Source organism: Camellia sinensis, chromosome 9, assembly GCF_055761805.1.
Source record: "Camellia sinensis isolate YWXY chromosome 9, ASM5576180v1, whole genome shotgun sequence".
Lineage (NCBI taxonomy): Eukaryota > Viridiplantae > Streptophyta > Magnoliopsida > Ericales > Theaceae > Camellia > Camellia sinensis.
In genome coordinates, this window is record NC_138969.1 from 71,931,293 (window position 1) to 71,958,839 (window position 27,547).

The following is a 27,547-nucleotide window of genomic DNA, read 5'->3' on the forward strand; positions in this document are numbered from 1 at the left end:
TCACGGTCCAGAAACCAGTCGACATCCATTTTGCAAAATTGAGACAGAACCATTCTGAGATCCACATTCCCGATCTACTTCGGAGATATCACTCCCGAAACAAGTAGAGTGGAGAGCCCTCACACATTGTTCTGCTTCACTATCATGTACTATCAGTAAGATGTTAACCTAGTTGGCAACAACAACAACAACAACAAATAAAAACAGATGTCTTAAACAGATGATGAAATAAAAACGTGTTGAAAATTATCTTCCACAGACTCAGGCCATTAAAACAACATTCAGTGATTGCATGTTTGCAAATACAACAATAGAATCGGTCCAACCTAGAGTTACCAGATGAGAACAAAACACAATTCTTGATAATCTGTTTTGCACACTCAACTTCAATGGAATGGTGTGCTTGTTTGTGTTTCTTATATATTTGGATTCGTTTGTGTGTATAGTGAAAGCTGTCCAATCTCTTCAAATTAGATGGTTCATACTTCTTGCCTCAGTACTTAAGAAATAAGTAGTTCTAGGTCTTGGATCACTGAACATATGCCTAAAGGTCATGGTGCTTAAGACCTATTCTTAGGTTCTGAAAACTAAATTACGCCTCACACGAAAAAATACATGCAAGAGAACAGGATAGATAGTTATTATGTCTACATACCTTGGATGCACCTTGAGATATCATCTGAACATTGACCCCATTGGCACGAAGAACACAAAAAGCCTACCAGAAAATGCACCCAAGAAACAAGAATTGGTACCAGAACCAAATAGTTATAAGCAAATGAGAAGCCAGATGATGGTTGAATACATTTTCTTTGGAGTTTCCCCAGAAAAGGGTCAAGAGAGTGTTTTCAGAAATTCAACAGGTAAATTAACCAACTTGGGTAAAAAATTCTGATCTAGAAGTGTATTAGCAAACCACAGCACAAATTGTTCTTTAGTAAAATTTCATATAATCACACCCAAAGTTGACAGTTACAAATCCAAGCTATAAAATACCTTTCTTTATCCAAAAATATGTTAGAAATATGGGGTTTAGGTGTAAGAATTTATTCTTAATTAGGCTGTCATTGACTATATTTTGTTTGGTTTGTGAAAAACGGGTTGAACGTGATTCAGATAGATTGACTGGTATGAGCCCAAAATTATTATTGTGATCCATAAAGTTTGGGCCATGGTCATCTTAGTGTATATATTATTTTATATGTGGATATATGATATGGAGGTGTAAAGCCTGTTTTAAGTTATTTGGGTTCCTTAATGGGAGGGCCCAGTAATTGTTTTATTTAGGCCCAGTCCCCTCTCCTATCCTTATTAGGGTTTACATATATCTATATATATGTAGATCAAAGGGTTGTCAGCCCCATTGAAAGACAACAAAAAAGATTAGGAGAAGGAGGGGAAGAGCTGGTGCTAAGGTTTTCCGATTGTGAATACCATCTTCTTTCAAAGAAGTAAAACTCAAGACAATCATGGAATCAAACGGTATGTATTTAAGGTTATATTTTAGTAATTAATTATATTCATAGTATTTTGATTTCTAGTATATAGATCCTAAAATCTTACATTAGGAAGATCAACATGCATTATTGTATAAAAAAAATAAAAAGAAAATTAAGAAAAGCAAAGAACAAGGAGAAAAATTACTTATGAGAAAAGAGTAATTGTAACAACCCTCGTGACGGTTTACCGATAAACATTGATTACCGTTAAACTGAATTGATTATGACTGATAACTGACTGATAATTGAACTGATTAAAAGTACTGAACTGACTGACTGAAATTGGAAACCGAATTGATTGAGTATATGTTAGTTAAATTGCATTCTATCTGTTTGACTGTATGACTATCTGTTCATGCTTCTATGTTTAAACTGCTAATGGAAGGCCTTATCGGCGGCCGAATCCAAAATTGATTGATGTTTAATGATCAACATAATTTATGTGATTTTATAGTATAATTATCTGAAAACTGATTAGGCATGATTAAATTAGATTAAAATAAGCTAATTAAAGAGTTTGGTTTATTTACCATATTGCCACCCTTAGTGGCACACTACCTAGTGATGCTAGAGCCTTGCATCCTTGACTCAAAACATTTCCATCAGCCATTTCTCCTGAGCTTAGCCGACCATGAGAGGAGAGTTAGAGAGAGAGAGAATTGTTCTTGTTGATTTGGCTTGAATTGCTTGGAATTGAAGTGTAGATTGCTATATTGAACCTCTAGACTTGCATTCGAGGAACCTAGGTATGAATTTCATCTTTTAATTTTGTCTTTAAGTTGATTCATGCATGGTTCATGTTAATTTGTAGAGCTAAGTCATGATTTGGTTCATTAATGGTGGATTGAAGCTCATCTCTTGCATGCATGTTAGTATTGTTGCATTTTGAGGTTGATTACATGGACATTAGTACATGCATGCTCATATTGTTGTTATAGACCATGTTTTCATCTGGTTTTGAAAAGAAATGAGCTCATTTGAGCAAGCTTTGGAGCTTTAATTTGGTTTAAAACTCATCCATGCATGTTTGAATGTTGTTCTTGAAAATGGGTTTGAATATGGTTTTAATTGACTCACCTTTGGGGCTTGAATTCATAAATTGAGCTTTGAAACTTGTTATACATTGAATTTAGTTATGTTTTCCAGAATTTGGGCCCAAGAGGTCGAGTTTGGAGTGGTTGAATGCTTGGTTTGAGCTTGGGAGGCAAATCTGGAAATTCCAGATTTGGCTTCCTCGCTCGAGCGAAGGGTTCCCCGCTCGAGCGAGCACCTTTGTCCAGGGCTCCGTTCGAGCGACCATCGAGCGACCATCGCGCGTAAAATCTCAGCATCCAGTATTTTTACTGTTTTGCAGACCGCTCGAGCGAAGGATTCCTCGCTCGAGCGAAGCCTTTGATTTTGGACTTCCGCTCGAGCGAAGAAATTCCCGCTCGAGCGAGGCTCCTATTTTCAGCAAAGTTTGCAAAATGTTTTCTAAGTGTATTTTTGCATCCTCATCCCATCCTAGGCATTCTTAGGCCTAGTTTAAGGCATCTTAATGAGGATATAGATGTAGAACACACCAAGGCAAATTAGGGGTTAAGTTATTATCTTTCCCAACTGTGTAGCTTAGTGTGTGTTCGATCTGTTGACTGTGTAGGGTTGACTTCCGAGGAGACGCTCTAGCTTACTATAGCCCAGAACTCTGTGAGTAACATTTGTGTAAAGATATGTTCAAAATGATTATCTTCTGAACAATTAAACCGAACTGTTTCTGAATTGTTATTGTTAACTGAATGAATGAATGTATGACTTATATTCTGAACTGTATTGTGGCATCCTTAGCAACTACTGCTTACTGTTACTGTTACAGAGATCTCTGTCGGTTCCCATGTTGGAACCACTACTGTTTACTGATATGATGGCCATCATTCACTGTTTGGTCTATTAAGACCTGGTCTGTTAAGACCTACTGTACTGTTTAGCTATTGGATGTACCACATATGACTGTTATAATCTATGAAACTTGGAGCAAAGTGCTGCACGGAACTAAGTGCTACAGAGTGAGCCACCTCTAGAGTCTGTGCGAGACACCTCTTGAATCCATAAGAACTGTACTGTTTTCTAAAATGTTACTGTACTGTTACTGTTACTGTACTGCTACTGTACTGTTACTGTTACTGTACTGCTACTGCACTGTTACTGTTACTGTACTGCTACTGCACTGTTACTGTTACTGTACTGCTACTGTACTGTTACTGTTACTGTACTGCTACTGTACTGTTACTGTTACTGTACTGCTACTGCACTGTTACTGTTATTGTACTGCTACTGTACTGTTACTGTTACTGTACTGCTACTGCACTGTTACTGTTACTGTACTGCTACTGTACTGTTACTGTTACTGCTACTTTATTGTTACCGTTACTGCTACTGTACTGACACTGCTACTAGTACTGCTAACGGATGTGCCACGTACGATTACTATGATTTCTAAATGACTGTTACGGCATCAATATGAGCCACAAACTGACTGACCGATATACTGAATCAATGAACTATTTAAATTTTGAAAAGACATTCACCCTAAACCTCTTTACGCATTATGTTATTCACTGGGCTTTAGCTCACTGCTCATATATATATGTAGGTGTTCAGGCACTGGACCGCTGCTAGGAGCGTCAGGCAAGCTTTTGTTTTGTCAGCCAACCACTGTGCCTCACTGTGAGGTTCTAAGCCGTTCAAGCTTCGGCTTTGGGGTGTTTCAATATTCCCCGTCTGTCCCTGTAACTATTTTGTTTACTGTATAGACTGTATAGACTATTACTGTACCGTTTATTAGGGATTAGATCCCTGTTCTGAATGATTGTACTTGTATGTGTAGACTGTCACAGCTCATTGGACATTGTTTATTTATTGTTTTGGCTTCCGCCAGGCCCTGTACTCTGTTTTACTGGATTACTGTTAGGCAGGCCTTCGGTAATCTCGAATTACTGGCCGGTTACGGTGCTAAACCCATAGGGCCGGGTTTGGGTCGTGACAGAGTGGTATCAGAGCGATACTTAACCACGAGTTATACTGCACACACGTGTCCAAATGAGCTATTGGATGTCCTAGAAAAGTAATTAGGGCATCGCATGAACTTGAGAAGTGTGTGTGGCCATGATTTGAATAAATGTGTTAATGTGTTTAAGTATGCAACTGTCTACGCTTATGATTACTGTACTGTCTATGGTGAAATGAACGCAACCTATATGCACACTTAAAGAAGTTAAGTGGTATAACATGTAATGTGAATGTTAATGCCGAATATGGAATCTATGTGATTATGGACGCGAGGTAGTAAAGGGTCATGTGACCGTACCTGAGTTGAATTGAAAGCATACACACGTCTGATATGAAATAAAACGTGAAATCAGTAACAACCTCTCCTGGATTGATAATCACCCTGTTGTGAGTAAACAAGGGAAAGGGCGAGGATTGTGAACGAAACTGAATCTTCTGGTCTGAGGATTAATAGGCTAGAATGAATGATTGAAGGCTTAATCGAAAATCTGAGATAATAAAGGCAGACGTACGTGCCTGAACCAACTGAATATGAACTGATGACACTGATACAGAAACCCAACAAACTGAAACCACCGAAATTTCTGGGAAGTACCGAACCACTGAAAACTGAGGCTTGGGTTCAGAAACTGAGAAAATAGGTGAAGTGTTCTTCGAAAAATACTTTCCCCCAATGCATCCAAGATAGGAAAGTATCCGAGTTTGAACAACTTGAGTAAGGTGATAAGACTGTGGTCGAATACGAGGTAAAATTTACCCCGCTACTTCGATAGGCACCCCACATGTTAGATACTGTCTACCAAAGAATAGAAAAGAATTGAAGGTGGGCGTGACCTAGATGTGTTTGACTGACTTGACGTGCTAAAACCCAACAAAGCATGTAGATGTCCTGGATAGAGTATTAATGCCTGAGACAACGTAGCAACGTTGAAATATCCAAATCAACATCGTCAACCGAATCAGAAAGAATGAAACGGAAGTAACAGAAAGTGAAAATGACCACTGTGAATGGAAAACCTCGGGCAATAGCCCTGACCAATGATATACCTATCTGTACCGATTGTGGGAAATAACATTGGGGCGTTGCCACCGCCTGTCTGAAACTCGCTTTAGACGTGGACAGGGAGGACACTTGCCTAAATCTTGCCCACGAACTCAACCGAACGACATTGAGTCTAAATCTAGACCCTAGTTCCAGAGAATGCTCGAAACACTGAAATGACTGACGCGGGTATTACCTTAATTATGTGTAATTGCCTATACGAACATTTGTGTGGGAATCGTACATTCCTTAATCCGATAAAGACTGTGAAAATACTGACTGAACCAACTGAATTACTGAAATTATGAACCCTATACTATGAGAATTGTCAGGACTTGTGACCAACGAGAGTTTACTGAGTTAGGTCCTTGTATCATATGGCAATAACTGAATGTGAACTATTAAGCATGACCTTTTGAACTGTGCTAGAACTGTTGAACGTGGGAACACCTTATGACTGACTGTAATTCGAGAAATCTGTACAGCTATGATTCGGACTGAACTGTTATATATTGACGGACATCATTAAATGATCGGACCCTTGAACTCGAATTATATACGTGAACTGTTTGTGTGTGGGACTTCTGAAATTAAGAACCCGTATTAGCTTGTAAAGATGAACTACTGCGTATGAATTTGCGAACGAATGCTCACATGCTAATTGATTTTAGACTCACACCTATACATATGTTCTCATGCTTGTGATACTATTAGGACTGTCAGGTATGGACTGTGGTTAATGAATCTTTCGAGATTTACTATTTGATGCGGACTATGTACAGCACCGTAACGCCTTATGTTAACAATTACCTATGCTATGAAAACTGTTTAGACTCATGTACATGTTCGCATACCTTTGCTCAAGGATATTACTAGACTGGGTAAACTTATGACTTGTTACCTTAACTATTGTATCTGGGGAAAACTATTTTGTATTGTACATTGAACTTGTGAATCCGTATTGGGAATATTAGTAGACTCTGAAAGTGCACATATATGACTGTACCTTTGCTCGGACTGATTGGTATATAATTTGTTGATAACTTAACCGTTGGGACCATGACTCCAGAATTGTGTGCTTGAATAAAGACCCCAACTAATGAACTCTTGACTGTGAATCGTGATTGTGGAAATCGACATGACTGCTTGAATAGACCTGCGAGCCTATGCTCTAGTGACTGTATGACTGATTTGGAACCCTCATAAGGCAACTCCCTATTATGTGTCCGAGAATCTCGCGTAATGTATTACTGTATGCCATATGCCTATAAGAAGGATTTATTTGGAAGTTGCTATACTGACTGTGATGTTTACCTCTCGATGTGACTAATTGCATTGCCTGTAAACTTAATGGGAGGAACACGTTGTATATGACTTGTACTGCTTCGATATGAATTATAATGATACCAGACCCTGATGTAAGATTGACAATAAATGGACTCAGACTAATTGCGAAACTACTGACTATGTACTGAAATGACTGGAGTATGAACTTCTGTACCTCACCTGGAAATGATAAGAATGGAACTGCTACCTGATCTGATCTGATAGAACCGCGAGTTGATGAAACCCTTTGTGTAACCAATAGAACTTCTGTTTGATGCTTGTGCTTCGAAGTCTTATTTATTATGATTGGACAGAACTTGCATCTGAAATGACCTAGTCGAACTTTCATCGACTTGAGAAAACTCTTATTGAGAGCTATTACCTGATTTGCTTCCAATATGGGAAAACTGGGTGCCTGCCATGTGATTAATCACCTGGTATTACCGCATAACTATGAACTTGTTTGATTAGGGAATGATTGTTTTGGCGATTACCGTACTTCAGAACTGATGGGATTTGTTGACAGCAAACTAGTTTTGATTATAAACCCTCACTATCTGGAAGTATATGAAATCAGTATGACTGTTTCCGTATTGATTTATAGTATGATCGAATCTGTAAGGACTGAAACTGATGAATAGTATGTGAATGATTACTTCAGAACTCTGTCTACTGCTATGGAAGTGATGTACAACTGACTGTGATGGATTACCGAATTAAGGACAAATTGAACAAGACCAGATGAATGACTCAGAAGTGAATGAATCGAATCTCTGTAACTTAACGGGGGAAATTACTTATGAAATGAGGCTAGTGCAATCTATAACCCCGATAAGTACTTGATATAAGTAGTGGATTACTACTACAGTAAGGTTGTGTGCAACTGTATTCATGTTCTGTGTTATAAAATAAGTTTTGTTTTCTGAAATGCTATATGCTGTATACTGATTAAGGGGTCAACCTCTGATATGTATTCGTGACTCTTAATATTATGTGGTATATGTTAGCTGCCCGGTATTGGAGGTTCCTTATGGAACTTATATTTGTCTGCACTCTGTTACCCGTAGCGGAGGCCTCGTCACGAGGGCTCAGCTTCTGCTCTGTATCTGAACCTGTTCCTGACTCTAAAACCTGACTAGGTCTAAGACTCCATTATAATTCGGACCCTAATCTCTGTATGCGATTTATGATTCTGTTTCTGTGCACTGCTAAGATTGAGATTGGGTCATGAAACTGTTATGATTATGACTATGCTCCTTTTAAAGAGTAAAAGCTACTGTTATGTTAGGCATTATCTCTGTTGCCGTATGTTAATCCGAGTTTAGAGGACTAAACTCTTTATAAGGAGGGAAGACTGTAACAACCCTCGTGACGGTTTACCGATAAACATTGATTACCATTAAACTGAATTGATTATGACTGATAACTGACTGATAATTGAACTGATTAAAAGTACTGAACTGACTGACTGAAATTGGAAACCGAATTGATTGAGTATATGTTAGTTAAATTGCATTCTATCTGTTTGACTGTATGACTATCTGTTCATGCTTCTATGTTTAAACTGCTAATGGAAGGCCTTATCGGCGGCCGAATCCAAAATTGATTGATGTTTAATGATCAACATAATTTATGTGATTTTATAGTATAATTATCTGAAAACTGATTAGGCATGATTAAATTAGATTAAAATAAGCTAATTAAAGAGTTTGGTTTATTTACCATATTGCCACCCTTAGTGGCACACTACCTAGTGATGCTAGAGCCTTGCATCCTTGACTCAAAACATTTCCATCAGCCATTTCTCCTGAGCTTAGCCGACCATGAGAGGAGAGTTAGAGAGAGAGAGAGAATTGTTCTTGTTGATTTGGCTTGAATTGCTTGGAATTGAAGTGTAGATTGCTATATTGAACCTCTAGACTTGCATTCGAGGAACCTAGGTATGAATTTCATCTTTTGATTTTGTCTTTAAGTTGATTCATGCATGGTTCATGTTAATTTGTAGAGCTAAGTCATGATTTGGTTCATTAATGGTGGATTGAAGCTCATCTCTTGCATGCATGTTAGTATTGTTGCATTTTGAGGTTGATTACATGGACATTAGTACATGCATGCTCATATTGTTGTTATAGACCATGTTTTCATCTGGTTTTGAAAAGAAATGAGCTCATTTGAGCAAGCTTTGGAGCTTTAATTTGGTTTAAAACTCATCCATGCATGTTTGAATGTTGTTCTTGAAAATGGGTTTGAATATGGTTTTAATTGACTCACCTTTGGGGCTTGAATTCATAAATTGAGCTTTGAAACTTGTTATACATTGAATTTAGTTATGTTTTCCAGAATTTGGGCCCAAGAGGTCGAGTTTGGAGTGGTTGAATGCTTGGTTTGAGCTTGGGAGGCAAATCTGGAAATTCCAGATTTGGCTTCCTCGCTCGAGCGAAGGGTTCCCCGCTCGAGCGAGCACCTTTGTCCAGGGCTCCGCTCGAGCGACCATCGCGCGTAAAATCTCAGTGTAACAAGCCCGCGGGGGACTTCGCTACAGCTCGGACTCGACTTTTCGTAGTCACGGTTCTAAATCTGAACCAAAGAGTCCAAATCCGGCAAATCGTTTTAGGAAAACTGATTTTTGAAAGAAGTGCCAAACATGGACTGCTTTGCCAGATACAGAGTCGCCACCTAAATATTTTATTTTGGGAAATTTAGGAAACCCTGACTCGGTGCCAAAAGGCCACGTGTCCGTCATCACCAAAGTTGCCTCGGCTCGGGAACTTGGGTACGATTGGGGAAGGTCACTTCGTGAGCACCCCCGCTCGCCCGGTCATAGACCGGCCTCTACTAACCATGATATCAATTTTTGAAAACATTGTGAGTTCTTATTCCGGTTATTAGCCTAGATTACTATGTGATGCTCACAGCATATAAGTATAGACTAGGTCGCCTAGATTGGAACAAAACACTTCTTGTTTGTTTTTGAAAAGGGTTTGCTACCCGCAGGTAGGCTTGAAACATTTTGATGATTCATTCCAATTCAGATAACCCAACCTTCACCCACAGGCATTCAGGCAGATATATCAGATAAGCACATAGCCTCATGGTAAGCATGCTATCATGGCATTCACTCACACACATGCAAGGATGCTAAAGCATAAAACTCACCGAGTACTCCAAGCCAAAATAGAAACTATATTAGAAATCATGCATGATCCTAAGTGTACAGAAATGCCTAATGCAACACATGCAAAATGCAACTATAGTAGGCTCGGCTATTCTAAGATGGCATATGAAATGCTACAACTAACATGTATTCAACTTGGTATTGAAAGTACAATGCAGTTAGTATGATGCGCCGAGCCCGATGCATGCAATATAGATGAATGATGTAAACATGCTGTCATACTGTATGCTAATTAAAATATGCCCTAATCTAACCATCAAAAGCGGATAAATAAAAGGGAGAAAGACGTGGGGTTGGAAGACATACATCACACTCACCCACACTTATTACAGTTGTGCCCTCGCTCGGAGGGTCCGAATAAATAATACAGTCCAAATATTACAGTCCCCAAAATAAAAGAATATTACAGTCCAAAATATTACAGAATTCTAATTAGTTAAAGAATTAACTAAGAAAGCAAATAAAACTGGCGTACAAGCCAGGGACTGTCTTGCTTCTGGTGGATGATGCATGTCCGGATTGTCTTGCGCGGAAATCCACCGGAATGCCCCAATTAGCCTCTGTTTACATCTGTTGTTCTTGAAAAGCGTGCCAAGTCCCGGAAAGTTCATGATTCCTGATTTTGCTGTAACAGAGAGCAGGAAAGGGGCATAGCAATGTATTTGCACAAATATATGCATGTCTCGATCCTCGTGCCACCAATCACGCATACCGAGGCATGATGACAGAGGAGTCGAAATGCACAACTCAATATAGGATGAATGCACATGAAACTACAGCTAAAACCTAACTCCATCATGGATAATCCGGAGTGTCGGTGACTGGGGAATTGAGACACATTCCGTCACTCGGAGTACGAAACGTACCTCGTTTCCCGTGCCCGGGCTAACTCCTATTCCGGACACAATGTAATATGCATGATATGCATGAAATGCAACTAAGATATAATCCTAACGTACACAATGCTATGAAATGAGATGTCTCGAAATGTGTGCACGCAGGCACGCAAACCGAGAAAATGATATGTGTCTCGAAGTACGTGCACGCGGGCACGCAAACCGAGGCAATGATATGTGCCTCGAAGTACGTGCACGCGGGCACGCAAATCGAGGCAATGATATGTGCCTCGAAGTACGTGCACGCGGGCACGCAAATCGAGGCAATGATATGTGCTATGAAGTACGAGATGCCTCGAAGTACGTGCACACGGGCACGCAAACCGAGGCAATGGTAAATGCAATGAAAATGAGATGCCTCGAAGTGCGTGCACACGGGCACCCAAACCAAGGCAATGGTAGATGCTATGAAAATGAGGTGCCTCGAAATGCGTGCACACGGGCACGCAAACCGAGGCAATGGTAAATGCTATGAAAATGAGGTGCCTCGAAATGCGTGCACACGGGCACACAAACCGAGGCAATGATAAATGCAATGAAAATGAGATGCCTCGAAGTGTGTGCACACGGGCACGCAAACCAAGGCAATGGTAAATGCAATGAAAATGAGATGCCTCGAAGTGCGTGCACACGGGCACGCAAACCAAGGCAATGGTAAATGCTATGAAAATGAGGTGCCTCGAAATGCGTGCACACGGGCACGCAAACCGAGGCAATGGTAAATGCTATGAAAATGAGGTGCCTCGAAATGCGTGCACACGGGCACGCAAACCGAGGCAATGGTAAATACTATAAAAATGAGGTGCCTCGAAATGCGTGCACACGGGCACCCAAACCAAGGCAATGGTAAATGCTATGAAAATGAGGTGCCTCGAAATACGTGTACACGGGCACGCAAACCGAGGCAATGGTAAATGCTATGAAAATGAGGTGCCTCGAAATGCGTGCACACGGGCACGCAAATCGAGGCAATGGTAAAATATGATGAAATGACATGGAAATGACAAATGGGGTTATACCAACACGAGTGAGCCTCAGCCACACTCACATAGGATGCCGACGGGTGAAAATGAAGTGCCTCGAAATGCGTGCACACGGGCACGCAAACCGAGGCAATGCATACGCAATGTAAATGACATAGAAAATGAAGTATGGACTTATACTAACATGAGAGAGCCTCAGCCGCACTCACATAAGATGCCGATGGCAGAAAATGAAGTGCCTCGAAATGCGTGCACACGGGCACGCAAACCGAGGCAATGCATACGCAATGCAAATGACATGGAAAATGAAGTATGGACTTATACTAACATGAGAGAGCCTCAGCCGCACTCACATAAGATGCCGATGGCAGAAAATGAAGTGCCTCGAAATGCGTGCACACGGGCACGCAAACCGAGGCAATGCATACGCAATGCAAATGACATGGAAAATGAAGTATGGACTTATACTAACATGAGAGAGCCTCAGCCGCACTCACATAAGATGCCGATGGCAGAAAATGAAGTGCCTCGAAATGCGTGCACACGGGCACGCAAACCGAGGCAATGCATACGCAATGCAAATGACATGGAAAATGAAGTATGGACTTATACTAACATGAGAGAGCCTCAGCCGCACTCACATAAGATGCCGATGGCAGAAAATGAAGTGCCTCGAAATGCGTGCACACGGGCACGCAAACCGAGGCAATGCATACGCATTGCAAATGACATGGAAAATGAAGTATGGACTTATACTAACATGAGAGAGCCTCAGCCGCACTCACATAAGATGCCGATGGCAGAAAATGAAGTGCCTCGAAATGCGTGCACACGGGCACGCAAACCGAGGCAATGCATACGCAATGCAAATGACATGGAAAATGAAGTATGGACTTATACTAACATGAGAGAGCCTCAGCCGCACTCACATAAGATGCCGATGGCAGAAAATGAAGTGCCTCGAAATGCGTGCACACGGGCACGCAAACCGAGGCAATGATGAAATGTGATGCAACATGGCAAAAATGATATGCAAGCATGCTAATGGAATTTCAGCAACAAAACAAGGGGAAAACAGCCCCGGGATGAGGCGAAATGATATGAAATGCAAGGAAATGTCCCGAAATGCAACATTAAGCACCCGAAATGGCCTATAGCCATGCTAAATATGCACAACATGGACATGCAATGCAAAGACAGAAACTAGACAGCCCCAAGATAAGCACTTTTCCAGTTATAAACATGGCCAAACAGCAAATATAGGTATGGCAAAAATAGCATACAAGAATAGGGGCCAAGATAGGGGTAATGAAGCAAGTAGTATAAGCTAAACCCAAACTGAAAAATTTCCTTCTACAACACTGAAGAGGGACCAAAAATATGAATATTTACAGTATATGACAAGCCTCAAATCAATATACAAATATGCTAAAAATGCTATGCAAAATGAAGCTCAAAAGTGGCTATAACATGAAGTATGCAAAATATTCACCAAACAGAAAAAAAGTGTTAATGAAACATGAATTATAGGCCAAAATAAGGCTACTTTAAGTTCGGACCAAGGTCCAAAAACAGAAGCAAAGAGGGCTACCAATTTATGCAAAAATGGGGCCAAATAATGGATATAACTACAAGTGACACATGGAGGCACCAAATGGTGAGGGGCCCTTCAACAATGTTGAAGAAGGGCCCAAAATAAGCACATTTACAGATTACAACATGCTCAAAAACAGATTACATATAGGCTAAAAATAGCATGCAAAATGTTGACATACAAGAGGGTCAATGAAGCAAGTGCATCATGGAGGGCTCAAACAGGGTTGAGCCCTTAATGAAAAGTGAAAATGAGCTCAAAAGAGGGCCACTTTCAGTTATGGCCGGAGCTCAACACAAAAAGCATGCATGGCTTACATATTGATCAAGAAAAAGGGTCAAAAGGGTCAAAGTATTACTTACCCTTGAAGATCAACACTTTTGTTGCTTCTTGGATGGATTTGCAACTTCTTTAGCCTTCAAGAATCCTTCCTTGTTGCTGGAAATGAGATGGTGGTGGTAGAGCTTGGTGGTGTAGAAGGAATGATGGTTAGGGACTTAGGGTTTTTTCAAGAATTGAGAAGGAAGAAGATGGAGTTGGCTATGGAAGCTTGAAGATGAAAGTTTCTAACCCTTGTCAAGAAGGACCTCAGCTGGTTATATGGACAAGAAGATGGGTGTAAAGGTGGGGCCAAAAGGAGGCAATCTTTCCCCACAAAATATCCCCGAATTGGGATATTTTCTGGGGGGAAACAGCTGGACAGCTGTAAAGCACACACAGTGAGGAAGCAGGCCGGCCCATTGCTTTGGCTGCAGGTGGCTGGCCGGCCACCCCCCCTAGCCGGCCGGCTAGGGGTCAAAAGGTTCAATCAAATTTGGTGGCCGGCCACCACATGGTGATGTTCCCCTAGGTCTCCTCATCACAACCATGTGGTTCAAAGTCCAAGAAAATGGGTCCAAGGGGTTCAACATTGGCTCGGAAAGAGGGGTTCAAAAGGGTCAATCAACATTAATGGCCGGCCACCACTTTTTAGTGGCCTCCCATGTGTGTACATCACAAATATGTGGTTGAAAGTTCGAGAAAATGGGCCCAAGGTGTTCAACATTGCAGTTAAAGAGGAGGGGCAAAAATGGAAAGAAAAATTAGTGGTCGGCCATGGGTTTTTAGGAGCCTCCCAGGTGTGTAGATCACAGATATGTGGTTGAAAGTTGGCAACACTAACCCTAGGGTATTCAACATTAGCCCGGAAGTGCGAAAAACGGGCGTCGGGAGGCTCCGGAGGAGAGATAACTGGTTGCTGCAACAATTGCTGGCCTCCCACCCTTCAGTGACCTTCCTGGTGATAAAACAGAGGTACCTGCCAAAAATGAATGAAAACCGATGCAAAACGAATGTTCGGGGGCCAAAACACGCAGTTCGGGGCCCCAGAAACTGCCCGTTAAACACCGAAAGTGGCGTTCGGCCACGAAGTGGGTTTCTCAGACCCCAGTGTCCCTCAAAAGGGAGAAAATAAGATGTATGCCAAAAATCAGAGCAAACGGAGATGGTTAGGCGGTCCCGAACTGAGGCACACAGCCTGACGGCTCCGAAAACCGGGAACCGGACTCCGAAATGGGCAAAATGGCCTACGGCCACCAAATGTAGCCTGCAGACATTGAGAGATGGTCTACAGGACCTCTTCCTTCCCTCAGGAAAAGAAACAGAGACAACCGAGTCTGGTTCGCAAACCGAGACAAGGCACAGAAAAGGGTTCGGGAGTCCGGAGGCAGGGCTCACGGCCGCAACTCCGAAACTTCTGAACAAGCACATTATGCAACATCACCAAGCGCTCAATTGGCGACGTCTGAGTCTTAAGGTCGGTCAAAAATGGGGTGTCTACACTCAGCATCCAGTATTTTTACTGTTTTGCAGACCGCTCGAGCGAAGGATTCCTCGCTCGAGCGAAGCCTTTGATTTTGGACTTCCGCTCGAGCGAAGAAATTCCCGCTCGAGCGAGGCTCCTATTTTCAGCAAAGTTTGCAAAATGTTTTCTAAGTGTATTTTTGCATCCTCATCCCATCCTAGGCATTCTTAGGCCTAGTTTAAGGCATCTTAATGAGGATATAGATGTAGAACACACCAAGGCAAATTAGGGGTTAAGTTATTATCTTTCCCAACTGTGTAGCTTAGTGTGTGTTCGATCTGTTGACTGTGTAGGGTTGACTTCCGAGGAGACGCTCTAGCTTACTATAGCCCAGAACTCTGTGAGTAACATTTGTGTAAAGATATGTTCAAAATGATTATCTTCTGAACAATTAAACCGAACTGTTTCTGAACTGTTATTGTTAACTGAATAAATGAATGTATGACTTATATTCTGAACTGTATTGTGGCATCCTTAGCAACTACTGCTTACTGTTACTGTTACAGAGATCTCTGTCGGTTCCCATGTTGGAACCACTACTGTTTACTGATATGATGGCCATCATTCACTGTTTGGTCTATTAAGACCTGGTCTGTTAAGACCTACTGTACTGTTTAGCTATTGGATGTACCACATATGACTGTTATAATCTATGAAACTTGGAGCAAAGTGCTGCACGGAACTAAGTGCTACAGAGTGAGCCACCTCTAGAGTCTGTGCGAGACACCTCTTGAATCCATAAGAACTGTACTGTTTTCTAAAATGTTACTGTACTGTTACTGTTACTGTACTGCTACTGTACTGTTACTGTTACTGTACTGCTACTGCACTGTTACTGTTACTGTACTGCTACTGCACTGTTACTGTTACTGTACTGCTACTGCACTGTTACTGTTACTGTACTGCTAGTGCACTGTTACTGTTACTGTACTGCTACTGTACTGTTACTGTTACTGTTACTGCTACTGTACTGTTACTGTTACTGCTACTTTATTGTTACCGTTACTGCTACTGTACTGACACTGCTACTAGTACTGCTAACGGATGTGCCACGTACGATTACTATGATTTCTAAATGACTGTTACGGCATCAATATGAGCCACAAACTGACTGACCGATATACTGAATCAATGAACTATTTAAATTTTGAAAAGACATTCACCCTAAACCTCTTTACGCATTATGTTATTCACTGGGCTTTAGCTCACTGCTCATATATATATGTAGGTGTTCAGGCACTGGACCGCTGCTAGGAGCGTCAGGCAAGCTTTTGTTTTGTCAGCCAACCACTGTGCCTCACTGTGAGGTTCTAAGCCGTTCAAGCTTCGGCTTTGGGGTGTTTCAATATTCCCCGTCTGTCCCTGTAACTATTTTGTTTACTGTATAGACTGTATAGACTATTACTGTACCGTTTATTAGGGATTAGATCCCTGTTCTGAATGATTGTACTTGTATGTGTAGACTGTCACAGCTCATTGGACATTGTTTATTTATTGTTTTGGCTTCCGCCAGGCCCTGTACTCTGTTTTACTGGATTACTGTTAGGCAGGCCTTCGGTAATCTCGAATTACTGGCCGGTTACGGTGCTAAACCCATAGGGCCGGGTTTGGGTCGTGACAGAGTGGTATCAGAGCGATACTTAACCACGAGTTATACTGCACACACGTGTCCAAATGAGCTATTGGATGTCCTAGAAAAGTAATTAGGGCATCGCATGAACTTGAGAAGTGTGTGTGGCCATGATTTGAATAAATGTGTTAATGTGTTTAAGTATGCAACTGTCTACGCTTATGATTACTGTACTGTCTATGGTGAAATGAACGCAACCTATATGCACACTTAAAGAAGTTAAGTGGTATAACATGTAATGTGAATGTTAATGCCGAATATGGAATCTATGTGATTATGGACGCGAGGTAGTAAAGGGTCATGTGACCGTACCTGAGTTGAATTGAAAGCATACACACGTCTGATATGAAATAAAACGTGAAATCAGTAACAACCTCTCCTGGATTGATAATCACCCTGTTGTGAGTAAACAAGGGAAAGGGCGAGGATTGTGAACGAAACTGAATCTTCTGGTCTGAGGATTAATAGGCTAGAATGAATGATTGAAGGCTTAATCGAAAATCTGAGATAATAAAGGCAGACGTACGTGCCTGAACCAACTGAATATGAACTGATGACACTGATACAGAAACCCAACAAACTGAAACCACCGAAATTTCTGGGAAGTACCGAACCACTGAAAACTGAGGCTTGGGTTCAGAAACTGAGAAAATAGGTGAAGTGTTCTTCGAAAAATACTTTCCCCCAATGCATCCAAGATAGGAAAGTATCCGAGTTTGAACAACTTGAGTAAGGTGATAAGACTGTGGTCGAATACGAGGTAAAATTTACCCCGCTACTTCGATAGGCACCCCACATGTTAGATACTGTCTACCAAAGAATAGAAAAGAATTGAAGGTGGGCGTGACCTAGATGTGTTTGACTGACTTGACGTGCTAAAACCCAACAAAGCATGTAGATGTCCTGGATAGAGTATTAATGCCTGAGACAACGTAGCAACGTTGAAATATCCAAATCAACATCGTCAACCGAATCAGAAAGAATGAAACGGAAGTAACAGAAAGTGAAAATGACCACTGTGAATGGAAAACCTCGGGCAATAGCCCTGACCAATGATATACCTATCTGTACCGATTGTGGGAAATAACATTGGGGCGTTGCCACCGCCTGTCTGAAACTCGCTTTAGACGTGGACAGGGAGGACACTTGCCTAAATCTTGCCCACGAACTCAACCGAACGACATTGAGTCTAAATCTAGACCCTAGTTCCAGAGAATGCTCGAAACACTGAAATGACTGACGCGGGTATTACCTTAATTATGTGTAATTGCCTATACGAACATTTGTGTGGGAATCGTACATTCCTTAATCCGATAAAGACTGTGAAAATACTGACTGAACCAACTGAATTACTGAAATTATGAACCCTATACTATGAGAATTGTCAGGACTTGTGACCAACGAGAGTTTACTGAGTTAGGTCCTTGTATCATATGGCAATAACTGAATGTGAACTATTAAGCATGACCTTTTGAACTGTGCTAGAACTGTTGAACGTGGGAACACCTTATGACTGACTGTAATTCGAGAAATCTGTACAGCTATGATTCGGACTGAACTGTTATATATTGACGGACATCATTAAATGATCGGACCCTTGAACTCGAATTATATACGTGAACTGTTTGTGTGTGGGACTTCTGAAATTAAGAACCCGTATTAGCTTGTAAAGATGAACTACTGCGTATGAATTTGCGAACGAATGCTCACATGCTAATTGATTTTAGACTCACACCTATACATATGTTCTCATGCTTGTGATACTATTAGGACTGTCAGGTATGGACTGTGGTTAATGAATCTTTCGAGATTTACTATTTGATGCGGACTATGTACAGCACCGTAACGCCTTATGTTAACAATTACCTATGCTATGAAAACTGTTTAGACTCATGTACATGTTCGCATACCTTTGCTCAAGGATATTACTAGACTGGGTAAACTTATGACTTGTTACCTTAACTATTGTATCTGGGGAAAACTATTTTGTATTGTACATTGAACTTGTGAATCCGTATTGGGAATATTAGTAGACTCTGAAAGTGCACATATATGACTGTACCTTTGCTCGGACTGATTGGTATATAATTTGTTGATAACTTAACCGTTGGGACCATGACTCCAGAATTGTGTGCTTGAATAAAGACCCCAACTAATGAACTCTTGACTGTGAATCGTGATTGTGGAAATCGACATGACTGCTTGAATAGACCTGCGAGCCTATGCTCTAGTGACTGTATGACTGATTTGGAACCCTCATAGGGCAACTCCCTATTATGTGTCCGAGAATCTCGCGTAATGTATTACTGTATGCCATATGCCTATAAGAAGGATTTATTTGGAAGTTGCTATACTGACTGTGATGTTTACCTCTCGATGTGACTAATTGCATTGCCTGTAAACTTAATGGGAGGAACACGTTGTATATGACTTGTACTGCTTCGATATGAATTATAATGATACCAGACCCTGATGTAAGATTGACAATAAATGGACTCAGACTAATTGCGAAACTACTGACTATGTACTGAAATGACTGGAGTATGAACTTCTGTACCTCACCTGGAAATGATAAGAATGGAACTGCTACCTGATCTGATCTGATAGAACCGCGAGTTGATGAAACCCTTTGTGTAACCAATAGAACTTCTGTTTGATGCTTGTGCTTCGAAGTCTTATTTATTATGATTGGACAGAACTTGCATCTGAAATGACCTAGTCGAACTTTCATCGACTTGAGAAAACTCTTATTGAGAGCTATTACCTGATTTGCTTCCAATATGGGAAAACTGGGTGCCTGCCATGTGATTAATCACCTGGTATTACCGCATAACTATGAACTTGTTTGATTAGGGAATGATTGTTTTGGCGATTACCGTACTTCAGAACTGATGGGATTTGTTGACAGCAAACTAGTTTTGATTATAAACCCTCACTATCTGGAAGTATATGAAATCAGTATGACTGTTTCCGTATTGATTTATAGTATGATCGAATCTGTAAGGACTGAAACTGATGAATAGTATGTGAATGATTACTTCAGAACTCTGTCTACTGCTATGGAAGTGATGTACAACTGACTGTGATGGATTACCGAATTAAGGACAAATTGAACAAGACCAGATGAATGACTCAGAAGTGAATGAATCGAATCTCTGTAACTTAACGGGGGAAATTACTTATGAAATGAGGCTAGTGCAATCTATAACCCCGATAAGTACTTGATATAAGTAGTGGATTACTACTACAGTAAGGTTGTGTGCAACTGTATTCATGTTCTGTGTTATAAAATAAGTTTTGTTTTCTGAAATGCTATATGCTGTATACTGATTAAGGGGTCAACCTCTGATATGTATTCGTGACTCTTAATATTATGTGGTATATGTTAGCTGCCCGGTATTGGAGGTTCCTTATGGAACTTATATTTGTCTGCACTCTGTTACCCGTAGCGGAGGCCTCGTCACGAGGGCTCAGCTTCTGCTCTGTATCTGAACCTGTTCCTGACTCTAAAACCTGACTAGGTCTAAGACTCCATTATAATTCGGACCCTAATCTCTGTATGCGATTTATGATTCTGTTTCTGTGCACTGCTAAGATTGAGATTGGGTCATGAAACTGTTATGATTATGACTATGCTCCTTTTAAAGAGTAAAAGCTACTGTTATGTTAGGCATTATCTCTGTTGCCGTATGTTAATCCGAGTTTAGAGGACTAAACTCTTTATAAGGAGGGAAGACTGTAGCAACCCTCGTGACGGTTTACCGATAAACATTGATTACCATTAAACTGAATTGATTATGACTGATAACTGACTGATAATTGAACTGATTAAAAGTACTGAACTGACTGACTGAAATTGGAAACCGAATTGATTGAGTATATGTTAGTTAAATTGCATTCTATCTGTTTGACTGTATGACTATCTGTTCATGCTTCTATGTTTAAACTGCTAATGGAAGGCCTTATCGGCGGCCGAATCCAAAATTGATTGATGTTTAATGATCAACATAATTTATGTGATTTTATAGTATAATTATCTGAAAACTGATTAGGCATGATTAAATTAGATTAAAATAAGCTAATTAAAGAGTTTGGTTTATTTACCATATTGCCACCCTTAGTGGCACACTACCTAGTGATGCTAGAGCCTTGCATCCTTGACTCAAAACATTTCCATCAGCCATTTCTCCTGAGCTTAGCCGACCATGAGAGGAGAGTTAGAGAGAGAGAGAGAATTGTTCTTGTTGATTTGGCTTGAATTGCTTGGAATTGAAGTGTAGATTGCTATATTGAACCTCTAGACTTGCATTCGAGGAACCTAGGTATGAATTTCATCTTTTGATTTTGTCTTTAAGTTGATTCATGCATGGTTCATGTTAATTTGTAGAGCTAAGTCATGATTTGGTTCATTAATGGTGGATTGAAGCTCATCTCTTGCATGCATGTTAGTATTGTTGCATTTTGAGGTTGATTACATGGACATTAGTACATGCATGCTCATATTGTTGTTATAGACCATGTTTTCATCTGGTTTTGAAAAGAAATGAGCTCATTTGAGCAAGCTTTGGAGCTTTAATTTGGTTTAAAACTCATCCATGCATGTTTGAATGTTGTTCTTGAAAATGGGTTTGAATATGGTTTTAATTGACTCACCTTTGGGGCTTGAATTCATAAATTGAGCTTTGAAACTTGTTATACATTGAATTTAGTTATGTTTTCCAGAATTTGGGCCCAAGAGGTCGAGTTTGGAGTGGTTGAATGCTTGGTTTGAGCTTGGGAGGCAAATCTGGAAATTCCAGATTTGGCTTCCTCGCTCGAGCGAAGGGTTCCCCGCTCGAGCGAGCACCTTTGTCCAGGGCTCCGCTCAAGCGACCATCGCGCGTAAAATCTCAGCATCCAGTATTTTTACTGTTTTGCAGACCGCTCGAGCGAAGGATTCCTCGCTCGAGCGAAGCCTTTGATTTTGGACTTCCGCTCGAGCGAAGCCTTTGATTTTGGACTTCCGCTCGAGCGAAGAAATTCCCGCTCGAGCGAGGCTCCTATTTTCAGCAAAGTTTGCAAAATGTTTTCTAAGTGTATTTTTGCATCCTCATCCCATCCTAGGCATTCTTAGGCCTAGTTTAAGGCATCTTAATGAGGATATAGATGTAGAACACACCAAGGCAAATTAGGGGTTAAGTTATTATCTTTCCCAACTGTGTAGCTTAGTGTGTGTTCGATCTGTTGACTGTGTAGGGTTGACTTCCGAGGAGACACTCTAGCTTACTATAGCCCAGAACTCTGTGAGTAACATTTGTGTAAAGATATGTTCAAAATGATTATCTTCTGAACAATTAAACCGAACTGTTTCTGAACTGTTATTGTTAACTGAATGAATGAATGTATGACTTATATTCTGAACTGTATTGTGGCATCCTTAGCAACTACTGCTTACTGTTACTGTTACAGAGATCTCTGTCGGTTCCCATGTTGGAACCACTACTGTTTACTGATATGATGGCCATCATTCACTGTTTGGTCTATTAAGACCTGGTCTGTTAAGACCTACTGTACTGTTTAGCTATTGGATGTACCACATATGACTGTTATAATCTATGAAACTTGGAGCAAAGTGCTGCACGGAACTAAGTGCTACAGAGTGAGCCACCTCTAGAGTCTGTGCGAGACACCTCTTGAATCCATAAGAACTGTACTGTTTTCTAAAATGTTACTGTACTGTTACTGTTACTGTACTGCTACTGTACTGTTACTGTTACTGTACTGCTACTGCACTGTTACTGTTACTGTACTGCTACTGCACTGTTACTGTTACTGTACTGCTACTGTACTGTTACTGTTACTGTACTGCTACTGTACTGTTACTGTTACTGTACTGCTACTGCACTGTTACTGTTACTGTACTGCTACTGTACTGTTACTGTTACTGTTACTGCTACTGTACTGTTACTGTTACTGTTACTGCTACTGTACTGTTACTGTTACTGCTACTTTATTGTTACCGTTACTGCTACTGTACTGACACTGCTACTAGTACTGCTAACGGATGTGCCACGTACGATTACTATGATTTCTAAATGACTGTTACGGCATCAATATGAGCCACAAACTGACTGACCGATATACTGAATCAATGAACTATTTAAATTTTGAAAAGACATTCACCCTAAACCTCTTTACGCATTATGTTATTCACTGGGCTTTAGCTCACTGCTCATATATATATGTAGGTGTTCAGGCACTGGACCGCTGCTAGGAGCGTCAGGCAAGCTTTTGTTTTGTCAGCCAACCACTGTGCCTCACTGTGAGGTTCTAAGCCGTTCAAGCTTCGGCTTTGGGGTGTTTTAATATTCTCCGTCTGTCCCTGTAACTATTTTGTTTACTGTATAGACTGTATAGACTATTACTGTACCGTTTATTAGGGATTAGATCCCTGTTCTGAATGATTGTACTTGTATGTGTAGACTGTCACAGCTCATTGGACATTGTTTATTTATTGTTTTGGCTTCCGCCAGGCCCTGTACTCTGTTTTACTGGATTACTGTTAGGCAGGCCTTCGGTAATCTCGAATTACTGGCCGGTTACGGTGCTAAACCCATAGGGCCGGGTTTGGGTCGTGACAGTAATCCAGACGAGTCTCACCAAAACACAAAATACCACAAAAAACAAGTCCAATGGGACTCAAAACAGAATTATATGCTGCAGTGCCTTCTCTAATATCAGTGACGACCTTTGAACATTCCCAATAAGAGAGATGATTGATCTGTGCTAAAGGAGATTTACAACTGCAATTTTTTCAAGTTCTTCCACAACATGGTCAAGCTCCTGTTCAAAGAAGATAAAATGCCAAATAAGGAAATAAATTCACAGTTAAAGCATGAAGCAAAAGTAAAACCTTAGAACTATACCCAATGCTGGAAAGATTGTAAGCATAAGGTGTGCATGGTGTATTTGATGAAGTTTAGGGTCTCATGTTATCACACTCTTTACATACAGTACCAACATGTGCACCCATTAAATGAGTCCATGCATTCAATGAGATCATCTGTGTGGTGTGGGGGATGAAAAATAGAAAAGTAATAAATCTAATGATACAATAAGCACAATATTGTACGCTTGCCTGCTAAATCAGTTCTCTACTCCAGAGCTTTGATGGATTCAATGTCAAGGAAATACCAACTTCACTTGTAGCTACAGCATCTATAGATATGCCTAAATCTTCAAAGATTGAGAATACCTACCATGCACATCATTAAAGCTTAGAAAAGTAATGAAGGCAACCACAAGACAAAATGCACTATATATATATCAGATAGCTCATTTACCTTGGCAAGGAAGCCAAATTGACCAAGCATGCAAGTGCTTACAATATCCAACATGGTCACATTCCGTTTCACGACAATGCTAGTTAGTAATTGTGCATAATTTAAGCTGTTTAAAGTTTCATATAAAATAATCAGTTTCATTTCTACAGAGTTTCATGCTACAAACCTTACTCATATCTCTTGTTCTGGTGATGAGTGTACCTGGAGCCTTAGGATTGTAAGAATTCTTAACCCTAACAGGAATATCACATTCTCTTGCTGGCCTCATGGACTGCGGATGCAGGACCTGTAAAAGCACAACAACAATGCATCTAGCAAACTCATTTTATTTATCACCCAATGGAATCTATCAAGCAACTTCCAATTTTGTCAAATTCTGCCAACCAGCAAATATTTGGGATGCATTATGGATTTACAAACATGTCAACTATACCAAATTGGTATAATAAAAAATACTATTACTAAAAAACAACGCCCAATTAATACACATTAATGTGTGTTTGGGAGGGGAAAGATTGGGTACACACCTAACCTTTGACATAGTACACAAAGTGGTTGCCTTCAGACTTGAACCCATAACCTCAAAAATACTATTACTATAAATAAATATTTGAGAATCTAGAGGAATAATAAAATGCTCAGTGAGAAAGATTTCATAGCTACTAGCTAGCACTTCGTAAAACACAATGTAATTACCCAGTCTAATTCGTTATCGGCAATCAAAAGTCTATAGTTTATATGGTCAAAAAAAGGAAAACCAGATTTTTATTGCCAGTAAAGAACTATGGTCAAGTTAGGAGCAGACTTCCACAGTTATTAAATTTGATTAAAGTTGCATAAAATACAACCAGATGTAGATTAAGAGAGCAGGAATGAATAATGCTGAGGATATATTTTGAACTAAAACCTGATGGGTGTTTCCAGATAATTGGCATCTAGTTTTTTCTTATTCCTTAGACTTTTTTTCTTTGGTTAAGTTTATTCCTCATACTTTGGGTGAGAACTTGGACAATTAAATCAAATTATCAAGCCGGAACCATATTCGGAAAGCCCCTACCAAGAAGATTCAGCTGAAAACTCAGCCAGTGTAACGAGTTTAGAACAGGTCAAACATGAAAAATAACGTAACATAAAAATAAAACATTCCGTGCAGGAGCAAATTACAAGAAGAACCTGTGCAAGAAAATTGTATACCAGCAATGATGTTTTTTGATAGTCCAATAAAAGGTATAAGGCCATTAAATGATTACCTGAGCACCAAAATACGCAAGCTCTGCTGCCTCTTCAAATGTTAGATGTGACACAGGTTCTGCGAGTGGATATATATTAGGGTCACATGTCAAAACCCCATCAACATCCTTCCACACCTGGAAATGTTTGAAAAATAGGCTCTTATTTGTCAAGAAACATCATACTATGGATATTCTAGAATCTGAAAGAAATTTTCATACAACTTGAGCTCACAAGAAAACACTTTCACACACTGTTCCATACATGTTCATATGCTCACATACTAGTTAATTATGTCCATGTACTTTTGACATATATTTAGTGTAAACACTGACCTGGATTTCTTGCAACCCAAGTGCTTTACCAATGGTTGTGGCGGTTAAATCACTGCCATCCCTACCCAATGTAGTCACTGCACAAGATCTCCAGCCCTGCAATCATAATGGTTAAAGAATATCATTATTGCAATCCCTCAAATGGACAAGTCTCAGGCAGATAATGACTCCTTCAAAGTAGAAAACTATAATGGAATTGGAGGCAGGAGGACCTTTCCAAGGTAGCCAATAACAATAGGAATTGCAGGATCACTAATCCAATCACTGTGTAACCTTTTTGCAACAGCTGGATAAGTTGCTTCCAGAATATCCGCATTTGTGAAGTCATCTGTTGTTATGAAACCAATATCAAATGCATCATACTGCAAAATGATAGTGTCATAATTAGTCATGATCATAGAAATCATTAACAAGGCACTTAAAAGTACAACAGACATTTTAACCAGCGGGAAAAGCAATAGAAAAATGTCAATATTACATGTGTTAAATAATAATGAAATTATTTAACCAATTATCTGAAAGTTTAGCGGAAGGAAGTAACTAGAAATGACAGCCTTCCAATAGAGTTTGTTATACCAAAAAGGACAGCTTTCCAGGATGGTTCATTATAGACGCTTCATTGAGGTAAGACTATTGCCTTTGCTGCCAATATGGCTTTCATTAAACAAACAAGAAGTAATCATCAGTATCTTGCCTTTGTTGCTTACCAAAAAGCATAGCAAACAGACAACTAATCATAAAAGATTTAGGTATTCTTCATGTTGAAAGATTGAATGCAGCAGTTTTAGATGTAACATGTTATGCATAATAGATTGATAATATGGTATCAAGAAGATCGAGCCTGCTCAGACAATGACATACATGCACAAGCGAAATCCCAATACACAAATCTACAACATAATTCTTCATTGGAACTCAAGAAATCAATAAACATGCAAGGAGAAGAAACAGATTCAAATACAACACAATTTACAGTTGTAAAAACCAATCACAATATTAAAAACCTACATAGCCCTTTCCATTTTTGTATCACACATAATCTTTTCCCTTTTGGTTTAACTAAACTTGTCTCGTATAAGGACAAGCAAAAATTGTCAATTAATACCAGGCTTATATACAAGTCTACCTCAAATTTAATATAAGGGGATTAAGCAAGTACTAAAACATCGCTCAAAAAATAATAATAATAATAAAGTAAGAGATATTGAAGGGACTTTCACATCCTAAATTAGAAAATCATAGTGTTTGACCACAAATTAACATAATACGAAAATCATAGGCCTAGCAGCATTGTTCAGTATGGAATTGCTTCATTATTTCATTGGCCATTGAAGAATATAGATTTTCAAAAACCAGTGAGTCCTAGATAATGATCAGAAGACAAATACCTGGCGAGCTTTAACACCAATTTTATTTAAATATGCAGCAAAGATTCTTGTTGACATGCACTCCCCAAATGAGACTAAGTAGTCTTTTGTGTGTAAAGTCAACTCTTTGACTTGAGCAATTGCCTTCAGAAGTTGATCCAATTCTTCTAGGTGTGCTGTAAAATATTTTCACAAACAAAATATGACAAACCAAACATACATAAGCATACATGAATGTATCTGAACAAGCATGTGGACCA

The 27,547-nt window shown here is 39.9% G+C and overlaps 1 pseudogene; it reads right to left on the minus strand.

Moving 5' to 3' along the window:
• Positions 1-27,476, minus strand: LOC114258827 (aspartokinase 1, chloroplastic-like; annotated as a pseudogene).
• Positions 27,477-27,547: the final 71 nt, after the last annotated feature.